We start from the raw sequence: 10,583 nt of genomic DNA on the forward strand, positions 1-10,583 counted from the left end.
TTCTACTTTTTTGAGGAATGTCTATGGAAGGTCAGGGCAGTCTACCCTCCTGCCTGCCGTGTATGGGGATTCCTTTTATACCACATCGATGTAAACACTGCTTGCTCTTGTTTTGGGTTGTTGTTGTTGTTGTTTAAAGTCTTTGTGTTGTATGGTGATATCTCACTTTTCTTCTAATTTGAATTTCCCTGATGACTAGGTCTGTAGAGCATTTTCCCATATGCTTTTCAGCCATTTGTATGTCTTCTTTGAGAAAGTTTTCGTTGATCTCCCAACCCCATTCTTGACGGGGTTCAGCTCTTATACAATTTTAGGGGTATAGTGTGTAAACACACAAAAAATAAAACGGCCGGCGGTCAGGCCACTTCCCCACTCCAGGGAGGTCGATGGCGATGGTCAGGTGAAGGTAGGAAACGAGGTCAAGCTGGTTGGTCTTAGTAGCCGTTTATTACATGGAAGAGATGTATGTCATGGAGGCCTCAGGAATCCTCGAGCACGTGCGCGCCTGAGAGCCCCAAAGATCCCCTTATATAGATCATAGACCCTCTCAAAGGCGAATTACAGTGATGTTATCAAAAGGAGTTACAGAAAGAATGTTGAGGCGGCAAACCATACATTGTTTCTTTACATTTTACATTCACATTGTTTCCTTACATCCAGGCCAGTAACACTGGCCTCCGGAAAGAAGATACAAAGCCAAGCTGAAACCTTTCACAAGCACTTTCACAAGCTGCAAGCACCTTGATTTGCATCCCAAAGACCAGCCTGGCTAGAGCTGGGAATCTACATCCCAAAGATCAATCCTGGCTACCACCTGAGATCTGCATATCTAAGACCAGCTAGGGCTCTGAGAGAAAGGGGAAACTGTCTCAATATACTGGAATCATTTAATGAAGACAGTTTGAAGGGGAGAAAGCAGTCTCATCCAAGCTAGTCAGGACACACAGGAAAACTGCTTCTAGAACGTGTTTCTCCTCTCCTTGTCCAACCAACATATAAGCATACATAATATTAATCATTTTGTATGGACACAGTAAGAAATACTTTGAGCTTATAGAATTGCTCTCCTAGGGCCATATCGATCTCAGACTGCAGTGCTCAGGCCAGATATCTTTCCTATTCCTAGCAGCAGGGCCCTAGTCTCATCGTTACTATTGGATCATGACATAATGCCTATGATCAACCTCTTAACTTATAGTTAAGAATCGTGGCACCTTGGCCTGGCCCATCGCGATGCCAGGGTAGCACATAACTTACCGGCTTGCCCTGGTTCCATTCAGTCCCACATCGGGACCCTGCCCTTGGAGTGCTAGGAAGTGAGGGCAACTGAGGCTTAAGCTGAGAAGGCAGATGCCCAGAGGTGAATAATATTCAAGGCCAATTAAATCCTAAGTTATAAAGCATAATATTAATTAATTGTCTTCCTGTATCCATACAAAAGGACATTGCATTAAGGCAAACTGCTCAAAAGACATAAGGAGAGGAGAAAGGCAATATTAACTTATAGTACAGCTTCAGTGTCTAAGAAGGATGAGCCCTTACAAATTGGTTGGGGAAGAGAGGATAGAAGTGGTTACAAGCAGACAAAGTAATGGGAGTGACTCGGGAGCACTGTGATGAGTGCGATTCCGATAAACCTAAGTTCCATGTACTCCAACAGTATAGTACTCTCAGTATTCAGTATTTTATATACTTTGTGTATAAGCCTTTTATCATATTGAGGGATGGGCAAGTGATTTCTCCCAGTCTATGGGATGTCTTTGTATTTTGGTCACTACTGTTTTGGAAGTGATAGTTTCAGAAGTTCCTTCTATTAATTTACTCCTATTTGTTCAATCTTTGTTTCTTTTTCAAAGAAATTTTTGTTGCTTTATTTTTGAGCCTTAACCATATGCGTGTTGCAGGCCGAAGCCTCTTCCCTCCTTGTCAAGGGGAGTGCTAACCTTCTCTCCTTTCATCCAGGACCAGCCACCACCATGCTGAGACCACTCTCCGCACACCTGAAGGTTCTGGCAGAGGGACAAAGCCACGCGAATTCTGGGGCCGAGATCTCCAAGCCTACTCAGATTGGAGTCGAGCATCTCCCACCTAGATCCTCCAAATTCCAGTAGGCGGGGGTCACACCCACCACCTGGCCCCCTAGCGCCGTGTAATCCCATCAACGGCCAAGTGTCAGAGAGTATAAAATTCAGCTCCCGGAACCGCGCAGCCGCAAATGCGGCCGCGCAACATCTTATCAGGACATCTTTTTATGACATCTTATTATCTCATTCCTACTTTGGACAAACTTGCAGGCTATCGAATATAGCCTGCCCACAGGGCAGAGTCTGGCAAACTCCCCGTGGCGTACCAAATATGCCAAATACCAGTAACAATGATGGGTCTCATTCTCCTAAAGAGCCTTGAATATAATCTCAGGGCTAGTATGAAAGAGACATTACTGGGGACTGCTCGAGGCAATCAACGAATAACAGGATGATGAAATGAAATGAAAATGAAATGAAATTTTTGAGCCACGCACAGCTATGCTCAAGGGTTACTCCCGGCTCTGTACTCAGTAACTACTCCTGGATCTGATGGGAAGACTGTATGGGATTCTGGGGGTGGAATCCAGTTCGGCCTTATGCTCGGTAAGCACTCTTTCTGCTGTATTAACACTTCATGCCTCTTTTCCTGGTTTCTGTTTACTTGGCTAATGGAATAAACTCCTAAAAGAGGCCTCTAGCTACAATGTCGTGGAGAATTCAGCCAACATTTTCCTCAATGGCATTAGGCCTGATACAGAGGTCTTTAATCCATTTTTATTTGACTCTTGAGCATGGTGTTAGAAAGGGGTCTCAGCTCATCGTCCATGTGACCAACCAGTTTGCGGACATTCTTTGTTGAAGACACCTTCTTGCACCACTTTGTATTGTTTTCTCCCTTATGAGAGTTAGCTGTCCATTTACCTGTGTCTGGATTTTCTTTTCTGTCTCAGTGATCTTAGAGTCTGTCCTCAATCCAGTGCCATGCTGTTGTAATTACTACAGCTTTGTAGTACAGTTTGAAGTTGGGGAAGAGTAATACCTCCCATCTGTTTTTTACCTAGGATTGCTTTAGCTATTTGTGGTGGTTGGTTATTCCATAGAATTTTCAGGAATGCTCCATCTATCTCTTTCAAAGACATCATGAGCATTTTTCCAGTAATAGCATTGAATGTGTGTAATGCTTTGGGGAGTTTTGCTGTCTAGACGATGGTAGTCCTATTGTTCCATGAATAAGTAATAGTATTCCATTTCAAGGTATCCTCTTATTTCTGTTTGTACTTGAGTAGATTTCTTTGTATAGATTTTTCACCTCTTTTTTAAAAAATTTTATTAGTGAAACACCATGAGGTACTGTTGTAGACTTACAAATGTTTGTGCTTGGGTTGCAATGATCGAGTTCCCATACTTTCATTAGTGCCCATTCTCCACCACCAATGATCCCAGTATCCCTCCCACACCCCCATCCCCCCTTTCCCACCCCGCCTCTGTGGCAGGATATTCCCTTTTACTCTCTCTCACTCTCTTATTGGGTGTTGTTGTTTGCAAAAGAGGCATTGTGGTAATCATGTTCGGTCTATAGTCTACTTTCAGCATGCTTCTCCCATCCTGGAAGGATCCTCCCAACACCCTTTATTTGGTGCTCCCTTCTCTATCTGAGCTGCCTTTCCCCCTAGGATGTGTGGCTGGCCTCCACACCATGGAGCAAAATTCCTGGTACAAATCTCGGCCATTCTTGGGTGTTCGTCTCCTATTTTTTTTACTCTATGTTCCACAGATGAACGCAATCTTTCTGTGTCTATCCCTCTCTTTCTGAGTCATTTCGCTTAACATGATACTTTCCATGTAGTACCACTTGTATGTGAATTTCATGACTTCATCCTTTCTAACAGCCACATAGTACTCCATTGTGTAAATGTATCAAAGTTTCTTTAACCAGTCATCTGTTCTCAGGCACTCAGGTTTTTTCAGATTCTGGCTATTGTAAAGAGTGCTGCAATGAACAAACAAGTGCATACGTCACTTTAACTATACTTCTTTGCCTCTCTGGTATCTATTCCCAGGAGTGGTATTGCTGGGTCCAATGGGAGCTCAATGTCTAATTTTTTGAGAATCATCCATACTGTTTTCCAAAAGAGCTAGACCAATCGACATTCCCACCAGCAGTGAAGGAGGGTCCATTTCTCGCCACATTAGCGCCAGCACCGGTGGCTTTTGTTCTTGTGGATGTAATCCAGTCTCTGTGGTGTGAAATGATATTTCTTTGTAGTTTTGATCTGCATCTCCCTGATGATTAATGATGTGGAGCATTTTCCCATGTGCCTTTTAGCCATTAGGATTTCTTCTTTGAGAAAGTTTCTATTCATTTCATCGACCCTGCTTTTGATGGGGTTGGATTATTTCTTCTTGTGGAGTTGAACCAGTACTTTGTATATCCTTGATATTAACCCCTTGTCAGATGCGTATTGGGCGAATATCCTTTCCCATTCTATAGACTGTCTTTGTATTTTGGTCACTCTTTCTTTGGAGGTGTAGAAGCTTCTCAGTTTAAGATAGTCCCATTTGTCTATCTCTGTTTTCACTTGCTTAGCCAGTGGCGTGACATATTTGAAGATACAATTAGCTTCAATATCCTGGAGGGTTTTGCCAACTTTTTCTTCAATGTACCTTATGGATTCCAGTCAAATGTTGAGGTCTTTAATCCATTTTGATCTTACTTTTGTACATGGCGTTAGGCAGAGATCTGAGCCCACTTTTTTTGCAGGTAGCCTTCCAGTTTTGCCAGCACAATTTTTTAAAGTGCCTTTCCTTGCTTCATTTCACTTTTCTTGCCCCCTTATAAAAGATTAGATGATCATATATTTGGGGGGAGTTGTCAGTATATTCAGCCCTGTTACATTGGTCTACAGCTCTGCCTTAAATGCTTTTAAATTTTTAATGCTTTGTAGGCAGGCAGACCTGATGTCGCTGTTGTCCCAAATTTTCGAACGGGTTCGGACCACCGTCTCCTTTGTGCAAAATTCTACTTCACAGAGCGGGGAGAAAGGGCTGCAAAGTTCAAAAAGAAAACTCCCAGAATGACCACCAACTGGGAACTCTTTGGCACTATTGCGGCAACATGGGAAGATGCCATTGTAGACAAAATTAACGAGGAATACGATCGACTGGGTCAGCACCTCCATGAATGTGCGAGGAACGCCAAGAGAGAGATAGCCACAAAAAAACGCCTGTCTTTGAAAAGTCTTGAGCTAATTCGCCAGCGTGGTTTGGCGCATGCCTCAGGCAACCGCAAGCTAATGTCCGAGCTCACAAAGCAGTGCAGAGATGCAATCAAGGAAAACCTCAATGAGAGAAGAGCAGAAATACTGGTAGATGCGGCAGAAGCTGGGAAAAGTATTCGTAACGCCCGCCTGTCCTTCGCCAACTACAAGACCAAGATGACTGCCCTCGGACGTCCTGATGAATCAATCACATCCTCCAAAACGGCAATGGAGAAGATTATCCATGACTTCTACTCAAATCTCTTCGATAGCCATGTCTACTTGCTGACATACCAAATTCCACAGGATGGATATGTCGTTCCCAACATTCTCCCTTCCGAAATCCGACACACCATTGTGTCAGTAAAGAAACAAACAGCACAAGGCCCAGACAAGGTCAGACCTGAAAACCTGAAGAACCTGCCATCAGTACTCATCAATACACTGGTTCGGCTCTTCATTCGCTACCTGTCTGAATGCAAGATTCCGTCCCAATGGAAAACCAGCAGGACCGTACTACTGATCAAGAAGGGAGACATCCATGACATTGGCAACTATCGCCCGATCTGCCTATTGTCTGTCATCTACAAGTTGTTCACTCGAGTCATCCTAAATAGGATTGGCAGAACACTAGACGAAGGACAACCATGCGAGCAAGCCGGGTTCCGCAAAGGATTCAGCACCATCGACCATAGCCACACAATAACCAAACTCATTGTGATTTCTCGGGAGTTCAAGATGCCGCTCTGTTTAACGTTCATTGATTTAAAGAAGGCCTTTAATTCTGTTGAGATGGAAGTGGTCATTGAAGCCCTAGCCAATCAGGGCATTCAAGCCCAATACATCAAGATCCTCCGTGAGCTCTATTGCGGATTCACTACCAGGATCTCAACATTCAACAAAGAAGTGATCGTTGATGTCAAGAGAGGGGTTCGGCAGGGTGATACCATTTCACCGAAACTCTTCAGTGCCACCCTCGAAAGCATCATGCGACGACTGGAATGGGAAGGAATGGGAGTGAAGAGAGATGGTCGGCAATTAAACCACCTCTGCTTTGCTGGTTACATTGTTTTAATAACACCAAACATCAGCCAAGCGGCCCAAATGGTGGCCGACTTTGACCGTTATTGTGGAAAGGTAGGACTACAGCTGAATCTTACGAAGACAATGTTTATGAGAAACAGCCTCGTTCCTGATGCCCCATTCTCTCTCAACGGAACGACCATCTCCGAATGCAGCAGGTATGTGTACCTAGGTCGAGAAATCAACATGACAAATGACCTGGCACCCGAGCTGCGCAGGAGGAAGAGCGCAGCTTGGAACGCCTTCAAGAACTTCGAAGAAATAGCTAAGAAGACGAAGAACCTCTGGCTCCGAGCGCATCACTTTGATTCCACTGTTCTTCCTGCATTAACATATGCCTCAGAGACCTGGGCCCTACGCAAACAGGATGAGAACGCTATTCTGGTCTCCCAAAGAAGAATAGAAAGAGCTAAGCTTGGAATATCACGTTTCACTCAAATCAGAGAAAGAATCCGGAGTTCCGACATCCGTCAACGATCAAGAATCAGGGACGCTGTCTCATTTGCCAAGGTGTCAAAATCAGATGGGCTGGTCACGTAATGAGATTTAAAGAGGACTGCTGGACTAGAGCTGTTACCGACTGGATTCCACGGGATGTCAAAAGACCGCGTGGCCGCCCACCTACCAGATGGTCAGACTTCTTCGTGAAGATCATGAACAATCGGTTTGAGGCTCTTCATGTTCCCAGAGAGAACAGATGCCATTGGGCTACACTAGCATGCGACAGGGACAAGAGGAGACGTTACTGGCGCCCGCTCTGAGCAAATCGACGACTAACGGGAAGTTAAGTGATTTTAAGTGATTCTTTTGCACAAGTGTTTCTCCCCTTTTATAGTTTTTGAGATGAAATGTTGTTTCATATGTACTAGCACTGATGCGTTTCATTGCATATGGACACTAAAATGTGTTTCCCCATTGACTTATTACAATATTTTTGAGTCATTCCCATTTTTGTCTATAACCCTGTTATGAGCATTTTTTACATGCTTATACAAATATTTTTTTAGATCTACGGTCTTATTTATTTTGGAGGAAACACCAAGAAGTACTTCTCGGACATAGAATAGGTGTGTGTGTGTGTGTGTGTGTGTGTGGGTGTGTGTGTGTGTGTGTTTGGTAGGAATATTGCTGTTTATTCAGCCATTGATTAGCGTGATTGAAATTGCCATGAACTCCACCTTGCTTTTTTCCTTTTTTTTTTTTACAATTTTGCTTATTGAATTACCGTGAGATGAGTTCCAAACTTTCAGGTTTATGTCTCGGTTATACAATCAAACACCGGTCCTTTCACCAGTGCCAATTATCCACCACCAAAATCTCCAGTATATCCCCCCCACTTCACTCCCTCCCCCTACCTGTGGGGCAGATGATTTCCACATTACTCTCTCTTTACTTTGTTTACATTCAATGTTTGATACCAGACCAACCATTATTATTTGTGATTTTACCCCCAAAATCAGATCTGCCGAAAAGGCAACAGTATACAATTTGTTTTCTATTGCTAGTTATAAATAACATATGATTTTGGAATTATGTAGTTCTAACAATTAAATCCGGAGGGATTTCTACCAAATGCTGCTGGGTTCTGAGATTTCTTCCGGAGTCTCTGGTATCAAGGCCGTGAAGCAGCTTGATCAGAAGCCAGAGAGGCCATTCGTGGTTAGCGACTCAGAGTCTCGTTGGGGCATTGGAGGAAAGATCCAGCTCCACCCCCATCCCATGAGGCCCCGCGTGTCCCATCACTGTGGGTCCAAACCTGACCGTCCAGTGGTCTCTGGAGGAAGGCGGCCACTGAGCCTGAATTGGTCCTGTGCCAAGAGAGAGCAGGTGGAGGGACAACACCCTTTCCCTCCTGGTGTGGACCTGCGTTGGTAACCTACTGCGGGGACCAGACGCATTTCTACTAAAACCCACTAGGTTTTGATATTTGTTTCTGAATCTCTGGGATCATGGCCATTAAGTAGCTTGATCAGGAGCCAGAGAGGCTGTTTGTGTGTGGCAACTCGGGGTCTCGTTGGGGTTGGGAGGAAAGGTCCGGCTCTATCCCCATGCCTTGACGCCCCAATTGTCTCTTTACTGCGGCCTAATCCTGACTGTCCAGTGGCCTTTGGAGGATGGTGGCCACCAAGACACCAGGAGGAACAAGCCAAGGCACGAAACCTATACCCACCTGGGTTGGTGCAGCGCCAGTAATCAACTGCGGGGACCAAACGCATTTCTGCCAAAAGCCGCTGGGTTCTGATATTTGTTTCTGAGTCTCTGGGATTATGGCCATTAAGCAGCTTGATCAGGAGCCAGAGATGCCATTCGTGGGTGGCGACTCGGGGTGTCTTTGGGGTGGAGTGGAAAGGGCCGGCTCCACTACTGTTCTGTGAGGTCCCAGTGTCTCATCACTGCGGGCCCAAACCTGACTTTCCAATGGCATCTGGAGGATGGGAGACGGATAGCCGCCAAAGGGGAGCAGGCAGAGGGACAGCACCCATTCCCCACTGGGGTGGTCTGGCGACAGTAACCTTCTGCGGGGTCCAGACGCATTTCTCCCAAAAGCCACTGGGTTTCAAAATTTGTCTCTGAATCTCTAGGATCATGGCCATTAAGCAGCTTGATCAGGAGCAAAGAGGCCATTACTGGGTGGTAGGCGACTCAGGGTCTCATTGGGGTGTGGAATAAAGTGTCGGCTTCACCCCCATCCCGTGAGTTCCCGCATTTCTTGTCACTGCAGACCCAAACCTGATCATCCAGTGGCCTCTTGAGGATGGCGGCCACCGAATCACCAGGAGGAACAGGCCAAGACACGAAACCTATTCCCATCTGGGGTGACGTAGCGCCAGTAACCTACTGTGGGGACCAGACACATTTCTGCTAAAAGCTTCTGGGTTTTGAGATTTGTCTCTGAATCTCTAGGACCATGGCCATTAAGCAGCTTGATCAGGAGCCAGATGGCCATTCGTGGGCGGCAACACACGGTTTCATTGGAGCGGGGAGAAATGGGTCGGTTTCACTCCCATCCCATGAGGCCCCACGTGTCTTGTGAGTGCAGACCCAAACCTGACTGTCCAATGACCTCGGGAAGATGGTGGTCCCCGAGCCGCCGAGGGAGAGCCGGCAGAAGGACAACACCCTTTGCCCCTTGAGGTGGTCCAGTGTCGGTAGTCCATTGCAGGGACCAGATGCATCTCTGCCAAAAGCTGCTTGGTTCTCAGATTTGTCTCTGTGGGATCATGGGCGTTAAGCAGTTTAATCAGGAACCAGAAAAGACTTGCTGCAAATTACATAGCTGAGCTGGAAGTGGTTTATGGGTGTGTCTCCCACATACCTAAGTTTTGGCCATTTACTTTCTTAGACAACTTTGCCCCAAGTTTCTGGAGTCTGGCCAAAGCAGCAATTTTGGGGTATCTGGAAGCCTGAAGGCACCATCAGGCTTCTGATGCACTCGCCTTACAGCACAGATTGACTTCTGGCAACACCATACTCCCCCAAGTCGGTGTGTGTTTAAAGATTGGCTGTGTTTATGTAAAGTATAAAAAGATTTGTAAGAAGAAATACTTGGAAATGCTTCTAGGAACCAAACCTGTTAGAGCGAAGGAAGAGGGAAGGGAGATAGAAGCAAGAAACTTGGACTGTTACTCACTTGCAATAGAGATTTCCTCAAAGAAGAAATATAAATGGCCAAAATGCACATGCAAAAATGCTCTACATTACGAATCATCAGGGAGATGCAAATCAAAACAAGAATGAGATATTGTCTCACACCACAGAAACTGGCACACATCCGAAAGAACAAGAGCAACCAATGCTGGTGCAGATGTAGGGAGAATGGGACTCTCCTGCACTGTTGGGAATTCCGACTGGGCCCGTCGTTTTAGAAAACATATGGGCGTTCCTCAAAAAACTAGAAATTGAGCCTCCATAGAACCCAGCAATACCAATTAGTGTAATATATGCCAGGGCCCCAAAGACACGCAGCAGAAAGGCCATATTCATTTCTATGTTCATGCACAGCGGCCAGAAAGTGAAAACAAATTGAGTGCCCCATGACTGGTCAGAGAAACAATGGTACATTTACACAATGGAATACTACGCAGCTTTTAGGAAAAATGAAGTGACGAAATTCCTTTATAAATGGATGGACATAAAGAGTATCATGCTGAGTGAAATTAGTCTGAAGGAGAGGGACAGAAACAGAATATTTACACTCATTTCTGGGATATAAAAA

General features: G+C 45.2%; 1 pseudogene; it reads right to left on the minus strand.

Annotated features, from left to right (window-relative positions):
* Positions 1 to 1,853: 1,853 nt before the first annotated feature.
* Positions 1,854 to 1,965, minus strand: LOC130016645 (uncharacterized; annotated as a pseudogene).
* Positions 1,966 to 10,583: the final 8,618 nt, after the last annotated feature.

The sequence above is a fragment of the Sorex fumeus genome, unplaced genomic scaffold, assembly GCF_029834395.1.
Source record: "Sorex fumeus unplaced genomic scaffold, SorFum_2.1 ptg000163l, whole genome shotgun sequence".
NCBI classification, from domain to species: domain Eukaryota; kingdom Metazoa; phylum Chordata; class Mammalia; order Eulipotyphla; family Soricidae; genus Sorex; species Sorex fumeus.